Source organism: Nipponia nippon, unplaced genomic scaffold, assembly GCF_047370975.1.
Source record: "Nipponia nippon isolate SJK-2023a ecotype South Korea unplaced genomic scaffold, ASM4737097v1 scaffold_5, whole genome shotgun sequence".
NCBI classification, from domain to species: Eukaryota; Metazoa; Chordata; class Aves; order Pelecaniformes; family Threskiornithidae; genus Nipponia; species Nipponia nippon.
This window is the reverse complement of record NW_028262369.1, coordinates 59805814-59821302: the sequence shown is the minus strand read 5'-3', so window position 1 is coordinate 59821302 and position 15489 is coordinate 59805814. Positions and strand designations below refer to the sequence as shown.

General features: G+C 45.0%; 2 long non-coding RNA genes across 2 annotated transcripts in view; both read right to left on the bottom strand.

The window, feature by feature from the left end:
• Nucleotides 1-544: 544 nt before the first annotated feature.
• On the bottom strand, nucleotides 545-3216 carry LOC148052279 (uncharacterized). Its single transcript, XR_015699178.1, has 3 exons — nucleotides 2578-3216; nucleotides 2396-2447; nucleotides 545-1273 (listed from the first exon to the last, which is right to left on the bottom strand). It is a non-coding gene; the product is annotated as an uncharacterized LOC148052279 (long non-coding RNA).
• A 375-nt stretch (nucleotides 3217-3591) lies between these two features.
• Nucleotides 3592-15489, bottom strand: part of LOC148052278 (uncharacterized) — a 94500-nt gene continuing 82602 nt past the window's right edge. The window contains exon 9 of the long non-coding RNA XR_015699175.1: nucleotides 3592-7780. This is a non-coding gene — a long non-coding RNA (uncharacterized LOC148052278). The remainder of the gene's footprint in view (nucleotides 7781-15489) is intronic.

Sequence of the window (15489 nt, the reverse complement as noted above, 5' to 3'; positions counted from 1 at the left end):
TTATTAACTGTGGTAAGCAAGCTGGGAACTAGATCTGCCCAAAAGGGGGTTTACCAGCTCAGTTTTGAAACTGATTTTCAAGCTCTTTCAAAACTTGTGCAAACTTTCAAATAAAATTATTGAAAAACAGAATATTTTCCATTAAAAAAATTACATGAAGCCATCAAATGAGAAGGAGCTAGGAGGTTGAGGGCTCGGAGAGGGTGACACTGAGCATTGGTTGTCCTCCTGCACGAGTATGCAGCGTGTTGAGCTTTGCTAGCTCATCACGGAAACATTATCTTGCTGGAAGGGAAAGTCTCCAAAGAAATGCTTCCTCCCCAAAGCACAAAGCTGTCACTATTGGGAAATGGTGTGGATAAGCCTCCTCTGTGCATTAGAGGATTAGGAAAGAGAGAATGCAACCAAGGATGCTTTACTGCCTGGATTGGGAGAGACCTTTGGCTCTAAATGTCCCAGCTCTGGTAATATGGAAGTAAATAGTAACAAGGAGTCAAAGCACAGTGATTTGACTTTCTCCTGCTTTATTTAAAGGGCAGGCATGTCCAGGAGTGGCCTAGGAAAGTTTATTTTATTTTTTTCCTTTTTTTTTTGAAAGATGCGGGTGAGGAGTAGTAAACCTCCCTCTCTGTTTCAAAAACCCTATTTACAGACGTGGTGTGGGATGTCACAGGTAATTTATTATGTTTACACGAAGGAAGGGGAGTGGAAAGGGACCTGCCAGCACATTGCTATCGCAGTGAGTATCGATCCCTCACTGTCTACGCTCCGACATGTCATCTTGCTTGTGACCACACGGCTGGGATGCCCCAGGCTGTGCATCTTCTGCATGTCATGTGTGGGGCAGAGCTGGGGGCATGCAGAGCCCAGGCGGTGATGGGTGATCCCACAGCAGTGATGGGGAGCCCAGCAGCGTTGACTTCCCACAGCGTGGTTCGACATCACATGGTACTAGGTACGGATCAAGAAATATCAAAATCTACCTCACACTCCTGCCATGTGTTCCCTTTTTTTCACCATTATATAGGATTTTGACGTTGTTGTTATAGTTTTCCTACTAGAGCAAGAGTCTTTAGCAGAGAAACCAGATGTGCTTAGAGTTTAAAAACATGAGCTGAGCACCTGAAATTTTAATTTATGGAATGATTTTTACCAACTAAATTAGTCTGTATTTTCCTGCTCTTCCCTCCAGGCTGAGGACACCCGGTGTCAGGCTCTGCGTTAACTGCAGCTGAGCGGCTGTAAACTCAGTGAAGCGGGGCAGGCAGCCATCCTAATAGCAAGAGGAAGTAAAGGGTGAGAGAAGGGAAATGTTATCCTGGTTTGGAGCTAGGGTAGGATTCAAGAACAAGCTTCAGAGTGCAAGTAGGTACTTGCCTCTCCTGTAAGCGCCTGGGGTGCCTGTGGTCCCACCTCCTCACAAGGGGATAATGCTGGGGTGCTTCTCAAAGGTTGCAGGGTAGGGGGACAGGTAATACACAGGGCCATTGACTTGAGCTGATATGAGGCTATGCAGGCTTCAAGTGCTTGAGGAGTGTGTCTTAAGCCGGCTGCCAAGAAGCAGCATCCCTGCCTGCTTCCCTCCCTCTTCCCTGCAGCTTAAGCAGCATGGGGACCACGCTGTCCTGAAGGGACCACCACAGCTGAGAGGGGCAGAGAGGCATCTACCCACTAGGCCAGCAAAAGTAACTATAACACAGTTGTGTGCTCAGCCTGGTTTATGTTTCCTAGCAGAGAGAACAAGAGTTTACATCACATGCATCACAGGCTTTTGGTCACTAAAATAGGGGTTCCCCATGTTGGCTGAATTAAAGCATCATGGTTGTGCTGCTATCACTTTGCCACATTGAATAAGGCTGAAGGTCTGCAAAGATGCCTGGGCTGCTACGCCAGTCTTAGCCCAGCTCTCCCGAGGTCCACTGTGGTAGCTCCAATTTTTCTTGTTCTCCGGCCATCTGCCCCATGCCACCCAGCCTGGGAAACCACTCCTCGGAGCAGCCCTGCGGTCACCAGTGCCACCAATCAGCTTCTTCACATCTCTCTGGGCTCACATCTCACTCAGCCTTGACACACCCCATGTTGGGTCTTCTTGGGAGTGCTCACCCAAACATGCACCCAGCCACCATGTCCACTGAAGGACATTTTGTAATCAGTAATGAATAACTCAGCACTGAACCACTGATGGTGACCAGCCCTGGAACGTCTGCTTGCCTTGCAGATGATGTGGCCACAGCAAGCAGCATGAGGCATGCATGGGAACCAGCAGAGGCAATGGAAGAAAGCATTCAGAACTTTCATCTTTGGAGAGGCTGAATTTCCTCCTTAGCCTTAACTTGGCCCCTGAGCTGTTTTGGTGAAGACTGCCATCACAAACAATGTGCTGTGTTCTCCTTACCAGGATCCAAGTGAGAGTCGAAATCCCCTTCATTAGCAGGCTGGGTTTTCTCCTGTTTTCAGGAAAGAAAAAAGAAAAGGAGCCCAAGGGCAGATCATGACAAACTGAGTCTCCTCAGTCTGTCTTCCAAATCCTCCAGAGATGTTATTTCATCCTCATCATGATATAGAAATAATATTTACCTCAGCTGCAGCCAATATACAGCAACTGTAGCATGGTGCGTGTGAGTGTCTATCACACATCTGGATGCCTGTGATGACGGAGATGAGTTCAAGTACAGCCCTGTAACACGAGTCGAGCAGGAACTGCTGGCCATGACCCAAGGTAAATGGCCAGGACCGTCCATATGCAGAGTGAAGGCGGTGGTCAGCCGCTCATCTAACTATGCTCACGCCACACTTGCCAAAGCAAACGGACTGCTTTGACCCCGACTGAGATTCCCAGCACAACCCTCTTCAAGCAAGCCATGGCAAATCTTGAATTATCCCGAAATACAAATAAAGTCTGTGAGATGGGAAAGCCCCAAGAAAGCATGCTCTGCACTGAACATTGGACAATTGTAGCCTGGTTTGTACCTCCTCTTTCCTGAAGGTACTCATATTTTTTGTATCAGATTGAAAAGAACAAAATCTTTAAGATGAGAAACACTACACAGCTCTGCAAATGCGTTTTTTCCAGGAAATGAGAGGTACTCGTTGGGTTGGGGGAAGAAATTACATATCGTAGGTTATCATTGCTAGCAATAGTATTCTCATCAGAAAGTTTTCTACTGGGAAATGATGTTCTGTGGAGCTACCTTGCTTTTTGAGAGCATTGTGTCAATACTGCTTGATTTTATCAGAGTTTACAGGCTTGATTTTATCTGAGTATTTTGGCTTTTTCATTTAAGTTTTGCATAATCTTAGATAATTCAAATTAACATAAAAAATGTAATTCAGACAATTTTTATCAGTGAATGATTTTTTCTCATTAAAAAGAAATCACTTTGTGGGCAAATTTGATAGTCTACTTTGACATGGACGGGAAACAAATTTTCCTTCAAATTCTTTTTCAAATTATGAAAATTTTCATAGAAGACAACATCTGGTTCCCACATGTATCTGATTTTTACCATGACGAAGCCTTCAGTATGGTGTCTTTTCACATCACACAAGATTAATTCAAATTGGCTTGGATGGGAACAGTCCGTGAAGGCTAAGAGCTAGATGGGAGAAAAAGCAAAAAGGCAACCAGAGTACACCGTTGGCAGAGCTGGTGGATTCCATTGGGAGGTCAGTGTTAGGTCTGATTTTATTTTTTTTTTACATCTTTATTAATGACATGAAAATGCAATACAATACGTCAGTAAAACAAGGAAAAAAAGAGGAGAAAAAAAAAAAACCAAAAACAAACAACTAGTGAAGCCGATAGCAAAAAAAATAGTATTTCCGCAAAGTTACTGGTTAGACAACACCTGAAATAGCATGGTCCTTTCTGGGCACCCAATACTATAATTTGGAGGGAGTTCATAGAAGAACAACAGAGATGGTGGAGACAGAGATGTTGAACTTGGCTCAAGGAAAGGTTGGACAGAGTAACAGGCTATGAGCGCTTAAAGAAAATAAACACCCAGGGAGAAATTCTGACCTTGCTGAAGCTGATGTCAAGTCTTCCATTGACTTCAGCGGAGCCAGGATTTCACACCATGGAGGAAGAGGAATTACTTAGCGGTGGAGAACACTACATGCAGGAACCATGGGATGAAAATAGAGAAGGCAGACTGCAAGTTCAATATCAAGGGAAAACAAGGCAAGAGATTTCAGTTTTGTTTAAAGGCAGCAAAATCCAGAGTGCCAGCTAACTGATGCAGAAAGAGCCAACTACAGTTTTCTAACCCTCTAATTAAAACAAGGTTAAATAAAATTAGTGTTACATATTCAACTCTGACGAGAGAAGAAAATTGGATGCCTACAAAAGCAAAGCTACACCCCCTGCAGCCAAACTCTCAACTGTAGCAAGAGACAGTATCTTTCCAGTTCAAGCACAGATGGTTTTATATGGGAAATGTAAATAAGACGTTACCATCTGGTTAATAAAATGCACATCTAAGCTAGATTTGACTACATGTCCCCAGATGTAAACATTTAAAAATACATTTTTAATGCATTTTTTAAGGTTTTCATTCAGAATGCCCATGGAGGAAGAATTCCCATTGACATCAAAAGTGTTGAACAGAACCACAAAATGTCCTATCTGTCTGTCCTATAAATTATGAATTTATATTATACGTCACCACTATCTGTGCAGAAATATAACCAGGCTCTACTGTCAGTATATATAGTACACTGCTCAATATCTGGTGAAATATAGAGGCTATTGGAGAAGTTGGCTTCCAAAACGTATAGCATATGTAAAAAATAAGGTATAAGGCAAGCTATTTTCAGAAAATGGTAACTTTGCTGGAAAAGTCTGCTTTGGAGATGGAATCTATTTATGCATTTGAGTTGCAATTGTCAACCAGTTGTTTGTTATAAAGGGAAACACATTCTTGGAGAAGTGGAAACACTGTTGGTTATTGTTTCAAAAGTATTTTTTCTTCCCAAACTGACATACTATTAAAATAAAACTCAAAAGGACTAACCCCAGCATCAAAGGAAAATGGTTTACTCCAAGTTGCATAGAAAGTTTTGAGTGACTTACTTAAAGGAAAGGTTTTTGGCTTTCTCCTTTTCTTGCAAAGAAGCTAAGGAATTTCCAGTTTGGCTTGGCCACCTACCCAGGTGGTCCACTACAGTCATGTCTCCAGTGAATGCTAACTTCAGCTCTGCCAACACCTCCTACAGTTCTCCTTATCAAGAGGGGGTCTTACTCATGATTACCATTAGAATAAATGACAGAGATGAACTATAGGAAACCATTTAGATCAAGGAAAATGGGCATAACCCAACACCCTCTCAAGTCAGAGGAGAGAGTCCAAGTGATCACAGGGGGTTAGACTAAGCCTGAGGCAACCAAACACAAATGAGAAAACACAGCCCCGAACCCCGACTCTTACCACACCAGCATGCTAGTTATTGGAGTCTGCTGCCAATTTTTATCTTTATAAAGGGGCTGAGTTAGCAGGATGACTGCCAGAACGCAAAAGAAGGTAAGATAGCATCGCTCAAAGTCTCTGTGTGCATGCAAAGAGGAAACACACTTCAGCAGCAATATTAAGAACCTGCCAATTTCACATGAGATAAATAAGCAGAGTTACCCTCCTGTATGTCTGTTTTGGAAGTAGCTTTAGCACTACACATATCAGCATTGTCTGTTACAAAACTCTTCCCATCTTACTCAAGTTTTGTATGACTGGGGTTTTTTAATTGTCTTTCCAACCACCATGGGTGGCAAACCTGTGGAACAACAGCTTGTCTCCTCTGTGTGTCTCATTGACCCTCACTTAAAATGAAGCCGCAATAATTTGGCCATCCAGGTGGGGAAAGAGAGAAGGGTAAGAGATTTCTCCTGAGGACCACACAGGAGGTTTTTACAAGGGTGTGATTCGAAGCCAGACCTTCTGATCCACCAATAAGGCTACCGCAATCTGTTTGTCTCCCTGGAGGTGTAAGGTTTATTACTGTGAGACTATGTTACCAGGATAGGACAAAAATCAGATGCTTCTGAAGACTCTAGCAGAAAAGTGCAAGGAATCAATGCTGCATATTTATCATATTTGTAAAAATATCCTCCAGTTTTATTTCCTTTTTAAATAAACAATTTTAAAGCCAAGAATAGCACACTGGCATCATTCTACTGCTTTCAGCTATAAGCTCTTCATGTGTTCGAGAGGCACCAGTAAGTGTCTCAGGCCTCGTGATCAAGTCCAACCTCATGGTTGGACTAGATGACCTTTAAAGGTCCCTTCCAAGTCAAACCAGTCTACAATTCTAAGAGGTGGGCAAAGGTTGGTCCCGGTCTCTGCAGGCAGACCTTGGAGAGCTCCCATGAAACCATGGCACTCCAATGCTGGAGCTGGCACTTTAATTCTCTCCTTTCAATAGAAGTGTCCATTTAGACATCAGAACTTCAAGAGGAGATCTCTAAATAATCCAACAATACCATCCTCCCAGCTGGGTGCACAGTTTGTTGAGAACAGGGGGAAAGAATCCAACAATACAAGGGTTGCCTTGAAGCATGCCTAGCGGCCAGCTGAAGTCCATCAAATGTCAGGACCTGCATTTCTGGCTGGACCTTGAAGAACAACTGCAATGTTACTGGCTCTCCTTGGACCAGGTGAAACACTACCGAGGGCTTGCTGCTTTTGATCGCTCAGAATATTTAAAGCTAAATAATGAGGGGGAAAAAAACCCAAAACCTTGCTTTTGCAAACCATGTGGTGTTGCTTTGCTGGTAGAGCGGGTGAAAACTTTTTTAAAGACCAAACTGCTCTTTGAGTCATTTTACATTTACAGAAATTTTCTTATCTTTTGGTTTAAATTTTACAGTTGTTACACTTTTTGTTTTAAAGGAAGCTGAAAATGTTTGCTGACATGAACCACACTTGCTTTGTGCCTTTTCAAGTACCAGAAATGTTCTTTTGCAGGCACTCTGAAATGTTTTCCTTCTTCCTACACACTCTTTAAGGTTATGTCAAGTTTCTTCATTAGAAGTAAGAGGTGATTTCTTATCAGCTGCCTGGCATGGTGTAGTGTTTGCATTACGTGGTAAGATGAATATTGCATTTTATTTGTCCTCAAAACTGTTAGAGTGGAGAGGAAGGACTGGGGCTAAGGGACTGGCATTATCACGGGGCAGTCTTCCTGCCTTGTTCACAGCCAAGGACACACATACATGAGCTTCTTTTCCCTTCCCCAAAAGAAAGATTTTTTTTTTTTTAGCTGCCATATTGAGTAACTCAGCCACAGAGGAACCATAGCTGGAGCAAGTACCCATTTAGGCTGCCCTTTACCAAATAATACAAAGAAATCAGCCCATTCTAATGAGGGGAACTACAACCCTCTCTCTTTCACCATTCCCAGGCTCATTTTGCTTTACATCTCCATATGTCTCCCCAAAACCTTTCACCAGCCAGTGCCTCTTTTGCCTCTGAAGACAGCTCACTTGAGATGGGGGAACCTGGCTGGCTGTGCTGAGTGTGCCACCGGTGGACTGGTTCAACCCCTCTACTTACTTTCTCACCAAGCTCCACCAGGACCACAGATCTTTGCAGTCTCCTGCAAGGTCATCCTCTAGAGCTGTTTTTTGCAGGGGGGTGATGGGGGAGGAGATGACCTGAAGTGTCTTCTGGTTTCTTTCCCATTCCTCCAGCAAATGATCTCCAGGCTCCATCTGGCAGGGCGTGAGCAGAAAGTCCTCCTGAAGCAACTCAGACAGTGCCAGAGCACATACAGAAGAAGCCTGCACCTGTGTTTGGAAGAGGAGAGGCACAGAAAATGTAAGTGAAAACAGCAAAACTGGGAGGGGAGAGGAAGGAGCCCTCTCCTCCTGACTGCTGAAGCTCCATGTGTTGGCAAAGACTATGGACACCTGTGCCCAGAGGGAGAGGACACAGACAACCACCTCCAGCTGGGGAGGGAAGGAAGGATTTGTGGAGCATTTCCCAGTGAAGGAGGATGAAAGGAGACCTGCTCTTTTAACCTGGTGGCCAGGCATGGCATGTCTGGTCCCCTGATGTGCTCACGGGGAGTGATGACAATTTTCAGTGGTATGGGTTGGGTTTTAAATAGCCTCTTGTGGGGCTCCGAGTCAAGACTATGAGGCCTTCTGCTAAATTTATGGGACTAACACCTCAGGTGCAGACAAGCTGGAGCGGAAACAGTGAATCTGAAAAAACAATTAGGAGGGGAAATGGGCTGCTCTTTCCTTAATTAGGGGGAGTGTGAGGATCGTTATCTCCCCTCTCTCATGAAAGCAATGGTTACTAATGCAGATGCTTGCCAACTCCCCTCCCTGCTCCAGTGCGGAGCTGGGCATGAGCCAGCAGAGCTGGTGTGCATGGAAAAGAGGGAGTTTTGCTGCGTTTTCAGAGTGGCCCAGCAGGTTGCACAGAGCCTTGCCTAAAGGTCCATGCTGAGAAGCGCTGGTGGGTTGGGCAGGTCAGGGCGAGCAGCCCACTGGGTGCCCAGGGCACATTGGGCAGAGAGGGGGGAGTCTGGTCACTCAAGCACCCACCATCACACAACTATGGTGGTGTAGTGGCAAAAGCTGTAGTTAATATGGACAATGGCTGAACCCTGTTCCTGCAAATGCAATGCAACATAAGGATCCTCCGTAGCAACACTCAAGGTCCACGTGGTGACTGTGCACAGCCTCAATTTCCTGGAGGAGTTCAACCCAGCCCCCAAGTGTTATTTTAGCACAGTTTCTTGTGTATAAATATTTATGAAATGCTTGCTTCAAGTACCTATTTAAAAAAAAAATTAAATAACCCTCCAAACCTCACTACTGCTTATTGCATCTTTAGCAAAATATTTTCTTAGCCTTTCCTATCTTCGACCCTGAGGCTTTCGATAGCTGAGCAAACCTTTCTCCTCCCTGTACCCCAGCCTGCCTGTTCTCCTCCTGCAAGGCAGCAGACTGCTTGCTTGGTGGTTAATGAAGTTACATAGGACTGTAGGAATGTCAGGATTTGGGGAAAAAAGAGGTAGAGGAAAGAAAAGAAACTTTTCAAATTTGTAGTCCTATCGTGAGCACTTGGTTTTCATCCACAGGAGTCAATGGGAGAAGAAAAAAGTTCATAGATGGTTTGCTGACACATAGTGTATTTGACTTGCAAGGCTTGGGACCTTGGGCAGGACTGAAGGCCTGCTCTGGGTGTCCTGGGCAAAGGAGACCTCTGTTTTCTCTAACTCTGCCAGTTATCAGCCAGTTCTGCATTGGTTGTGGGCTGGACATCATAACAGAAGGGCCACAGGGTGATTTCTTTCTTTCCTTGGGTCTGGGCTAGCTACACAGATGTCCCGACATGGGAGCAGTACCACACGAACCCCAGAAGCACCCAAACTTCATTCCTGAAGGCAGCAGAGAAAGCATCCAAAAGGCTCAAGCTCAGTGATGAAGGTCCCATCCTTTGCTATATGGCTGGAGAGTGCCACAGTGAGGAGAGACCTTTTGGGAGGCTCTCAAGATGTGGAAATAGGGTTACTTATGCAATGCCCAGAGCTAGACAAAGCTTCCCTTGGGGACCAGGGAAGGATCTCTTCCCTTTTCCTCCTGGCTGGTTACCATCCCTGGCCTGGGACTCTGGTTCTTCCCAAACTGACCACCAGGGCTCATCCAGGGCAGCAGGGCTACAGCCTGTGGCCAGCGAGACTCTACACCTAAAACTGAATCAGCCCATTTTTTAAGTCATCTTATTACTTGGGATAATATAACTCATTCTATGTCCGTAGCGTTTTCCCCCTTTTGTTCCTAAAATCGTCTGGTTAGCAAATCCCAAGATAGAGCTGTCAGTCTGCCCCCGGCCATCTCTGCTGCTGCACATGAATGGGGACAGACTCATTTTGAAGTGTTCCTGGGGTAAGGGTGACCTACTTTCATGGCTGCAGTACAGTTCATTATGAATTCCTAATGATCTCATTGTTCCATCAAATGAAGGTTGCCACCTGTCCCGAAGACTTTAGATCAAGCTGGGATTACCATATCTGCTGACCCATTTCTCCCTTTTATAGGACACAGCCCCATGATCAATAGGGGTTTTTTTCAGACCATCCAGGGTTGAACCTTAGCAGCAATGCGGTGCTGGGTCCGATTAGCAGGGGATGCTGAGCAGTGGGGCTCCTGCTGATGCTGGGCACTGCTGAAAATCCTGCCCAGCCAATTTGGGCATCAGATTCCACCTGCCTAGATCCCACCAGAAAAAAGGGTCAAGCCCTATTAATAATTTACTATGGAAAAATAAAAAGGAGAAGGGAATTGCCAAGGTTGCAGTTAGGGCAAATGAAATTCTTCCAATTTAAGAGACAGTCTATAAGAGACTCTATTAAGGACCTGGAGGCTGTCTGCGGTTTTGCTCTGGGCAGTCATCCCTACTGCAATATTATGGTAACAAAAAAGCCCAGGTTAGCATCCAGCAGCCATTCTGGTTTGTGGACCCTTGCAGGGATGCTCGTTCGGCAGGGTGTTCCAGTGCAGGCAGCCCAGTTGGGCTGGCAGCAGGGTGCAGGCAGCCCCTGGTTCCCTGCTCGCCCCCCCGAGGGACAGAGCCTGAAAGCACTGGAGGTGGCAGGTTGGAAGCACAAGGCATGCAGCATGAGGAATAAAACAAAGAAAGAAAGAAAGAGAGAGGAATAAATTCACATGGACAGGCTCAGTGAGCGCGCGTTGCAGCCAAATGACCTCAAGTGCACTGCTTTTTTCTCTCGCTCGAGGAAGGCAGAAGTACAGCTGCATTTTTCATAAATAGGAACACCCTAGCTTGATGTTTTTTAAAGCTGTCTAGACAGTAGAGCAAGACCTTATTTCAAGTCACATAATCACTTTCCCATTTTTCTTTGCAGCAGAGGACGTTTTCCAAGATTAGATACAAGCTGGTGGAGCAACATGTTATTAACCTTGGGTGTCCCTCCCTGCTTTAGGCTCTCCTTGTCCGAGCTGGAGGTGCCTTTCTGTCTGATCACGTCTCCCCTTCATTTGTGCCTTCCTCCTTGACAGAAAAGCTGCTTCTTTCACTAGCTCGCAAAAGTGAGATAAAATTACATATGGGCTGCAGACAACTGGGAGCACAGAGGGTGCTGCAGTAAAATGCCTGCTCCCTTTAGCAGAAGCCAAATATTTTGTGCTTCCCAACATGGCACTGATGCCTCCACCTGAAAATACCATTAGAGGAAAAAAAATAAAAAGCTTTACGCTGACTTCCACCAATGTGCCCCAGGCTTTTGGAAGGAGGTGGTCAAAGCTGTCAAATGTGAGAGATGGTGGCGAAAATGACTGCCAGGGAAGGATGCTCTCAGCAGAGACGTGTCCCTCTGGCACAGCCTGCATCCTGAAGCCTGCACCTTCCAGGGCTGACCATCCCTGGGCATTTTTCTGTGCAATTCTCAATCCTTTTGCTTTTCTGTGTGAAGACCGCAGCCCATTCGCACAGAGTAGAGAAGGCAAATAAAATACCCATGTGCCATTTGACTGCAGCACATGGGCTGACCCAGCAGCAGCAGCTCATCCCCATTGCCTTGGGATAAGAAGCCACCATGGAGATGTTGCACTGGGCACTTTTGCTGTGGAAGATGTTGCTCTACGGCCAAGGACGAGGCTTTCTGAGCATGAATGGCATCATACTGATGCGTGATTAGCATCCTATACCCACCCTGTACACGGACCATTTTTTACTGTGCAGCGATCTGTGCTCAGGTTATCCAGGGGAAGCAGAGTCCAGCTCAGCTTGTTACATTGAATTAAGTCAGCAAAAGCTGAAGACAATCAGACCGTCACAAATGAGATCATTTCAGTTTAGAGAGCCATGATAAGAGGTTTGCTGCCCTACCAGAGAAGCACCGGGTCGGTAGGATAGAAAGCTAGTGTTTTTGGGGGAGGCGGGTAGGTGTTTATGGCCAAAGCAAAGGGCGTGTTGTTTGCCTGGTGTTAAAAGAGTGATGCTGACCCTCTCTCTGAGCACTGTGTACATAGGGTTACCCATCAGGAGTAAAACATGCGGACTGGGAGAAGGGGACTGCCCTCCTCCCAGCAGGATTGCCACGTCTCCCCGTGGCTGTTAAAATGATTAGCCATGCACAGTAGCAAGTCCGGGCAGGGATCTCTCTTTTTTGCTTGCTTAGCATTTTGCTTTAGAGGATGCAGAACCTGATGGAATAATTTCAGCTCGAGAGTATCTGGTATTTCTCTGCTCCCTAAAGTAAGCAGTTAAAATCATGCAGGGGAGCTGCCTTTCCTTAAACAAATTCTCTGCTGCTATGCAGAAAGTGAATACATGAGCTGCCTGATATTAATGCTTTACCTCACAATTTACATATCAAGTACCTTAATGAATTGTTTTCAGTATCATTGTCCCTACCATGAATAAACTTATAAGTAATGGATTTGTAATTAATTAAAGTTTAATTACAATAGTTTGTCATTTTATTATTTGCAATTACTACCATAAAGGTAATAAAAATTGCAGGATGTCACAACTGAATACAAATCCCTAATCAGAAGCAATCAACTCGCGGTGTAACCTTGAACAAGGGTGATTTTATTAATGCACCAACTCTGGAGCACGAGCCACTGCCTTGCAGGTGGCAGGTGCACTATCCTCAGCCCTGGCCCGGGGCCTCATGGTGCTTTGGGCAGTCGTGGTGGGATCCTCTTGCCCCTGCCCTTGGGCAGCCCTGGCCATTCCTCCCTTTTGAATCTCTTTTTCCACAAGCTAGGTAGTCAACCACAGACTAAAGAAGCTTTCTCCCACCTCTTGCATGTTCCCCGTGAACACGTTGATTTACTAAAGCAGTTATCGACCATAACTCTTACTAGCTGTCATTTTTTCCAGGTCCTTTGAATGAGTTTTTCATTTCTACTGAGCTTAAAACTCTGCATTAAATCCTAATTTCTGCATCATATTCTTCTAATATTTAATTTTCAGACAATTTTTTTTAGTAATATGAAAGCTTGCTCCTAAAATACCCCAGTATTATGCCTCTGACTTGGTGACCCCTGCAGCAGAAGTTCCTTTGCTCTGAAGTATGAAGGATAAAAGGAGAAGGGTTAAATTATATCTGTGTTTGCTGCTGCTGCTGCAGTCCCCATGACTATTTCCAGGACTCGCAATACCCGTGTTCTCATGCAGTTAATTCTTCCCACTTGAGAGAACAAGATATGCATTTTCTCATCCCTGCATCTTGATAGGCTCCAATCATACCCATGACTCCCTGGCATATTTCCTTTGGCTTGGCCTGATATCTTAAAAAAATATGTTTTAGAGCAGTTTTCCACTGGCCAGTCTCAAGACATCTTCAAAAGGCATGAGAACTGCACCCAGAGCAGCAATTAGGCTGTAATTAAGGAGAGACTTCCCCAGTGAATGCCCCCAAGGGGCTATATTCACGATGTGGGAGGAGGTCTTCAGGTTGGCTTGTTCCATCCTGCTAAATTTATCCCTTCTCACCATCCTTTGCCAGTCTTTTCCACAGCCCAAGCCCTCAGTCGAGTTTGGTCTTTGAAGTCCATTAATTGGTTGGGAAGGAGTAATTCCATTTTTAGCTTCATTTCCTAGGGAAAGCGTATGTGCATTTACCTGTCCTCCCTTAATCATTACCGAATGTATTGGCTAACCTCATGCAAAACCCAACAGGAGGAGAGAGATCTTGTTGCCACTCTGTGCCTACAAGTTACATGAAAAACAGGCAGCTAGGGAGAGGCAAGAGAAACCCATTTGATGTCCTCAAATCAGTGGGTGACTTTCCCCAGGCTTGAGAAACCCAACACACATTAGGACCCCAGGCAGACCGCATGCCTCCAAGCCATCATATTTCAAATGCAAAATGTTTCTGCTGCTTCTGGTTGGGAACTCAGCCACCACTTCATAAATCAACACCCCTGCTATCGCCTTTGCTCTGCCAGCAGACGGTTTGATGTGAAACAATACAGTCCTGGAGGCGTCAGCTTCCTCGGGTTATCTTAGTGGAAGGCTAACATCAGAGACACACTTTATCCGCTGGGATGGTGGTATTTTCAAGCTCCTCGCCTCCAACTGAAATTCCCCTGCACGACACCTGGAGAGGTCTAAAGAGCCTCAATTTTTAAGCTGTGACACAACAGCATTTTCAAAAAGCTTAAGATCTCCTGTATCTTAGCACCTCCACCTGAGAGAGGTTTGCAGGTATGTTCAGCTTGAGGCATGCAGTCTTTCAATTGCCTTAGCATGAGCTGAGACTTAAACATGTACATAAATCCTGGAGGATCAGGGACTAAAGTTAGGCAAAAAGGGTAGAAAACAAAACCACCATAGTCCTGGGGTATTTGCATTTCTCGTAAACATGCTTGCAAAACCACTTAGCAAATGAATGTTAATTGTTCTGCACAAATCCCACCCTGTTCAAAGGAGAAGGGGAAAAAAAAAGACCTAGGTAGATGTTGCCAATTTTTCCTTTGACACCCCAAATAAAATTCAGGTGATCTCATCCCACACTGATCAGCAGAAACCGAGTAAGAAAATAAAAAGGAAGTTACTTCATCTTAAGTGCCTATTAACTGATGTTAAGTGATAAAAAAAAAAAAAAAAAGGTCCGTTTGAAAGTAAAAATCCATGTGATGAGCCCACTAATGCCAGAATAAGCTGGGTATGGCTGGAGCTGTCAAAGGCATGTAACTGCAAACCTTTAAACCAATTTAAGTGCCTTCAGTTGAGTTTGCAAGACAATTACACCCCGAACAAACATTTACATGAAAAAGGCTGCGGGCCTCCGCTTTTGTTGCTTTTCCAGCCCAAGGCTGGTGGAGCCGGGAGTATTTTACACACACTGCAGCTGCTGGGGTTGCAGAAATAGATAAAACTTGACAAATTAACACAGCATATGCCAAACAAAGAAAGAGACCTTTGAACTTCAGCCTTGTGGCTGCAAGGATGCTGAGCCCAAGCTTAACTCATAGCGGTGCTCTGGTTTATAGACTTGCCCCCACCATTGCATCTGGTCTTGGCGACATGAAATGCATCAGCGATGCTGGCTGAGAGGCCAGGAGCAGGGATGGATTTGAGTATTACCCTTACCCGGGGCCAAAAGCAGACCGAGCCTCAAAAACTAAGTGCATCTCTTGGGATTCAGGGATTACCAAGATGATTCAGAAACCCCCATTGCAGAAACGCCTTAACTCCAGTACTTTTGCAGTTATTTCAGGCGTCTTTCTGCAGAGCAAAGTAATTAGGCTGTACAAAATCAAACTGAAATTATTATCGTAAGCCAATGCATATGCAAGAACAAGGAGTCACTCTGGGGAGAGTTCAGGCATTAACTGCTGAGCTTGGTTTGACCTACTGACTGCATGGACTGGTGACTCCCAAAGCAGCCGAGGCTGGGGATGAGCATCCCTCTGGCTCTTCTTTTCTCTCCTTGAGCCTTCCTACAAGTTCTCCTCAATTTTTTAAAGCCTTCCTTGGTGAAGGTGACTTCTGCCTATCTTTT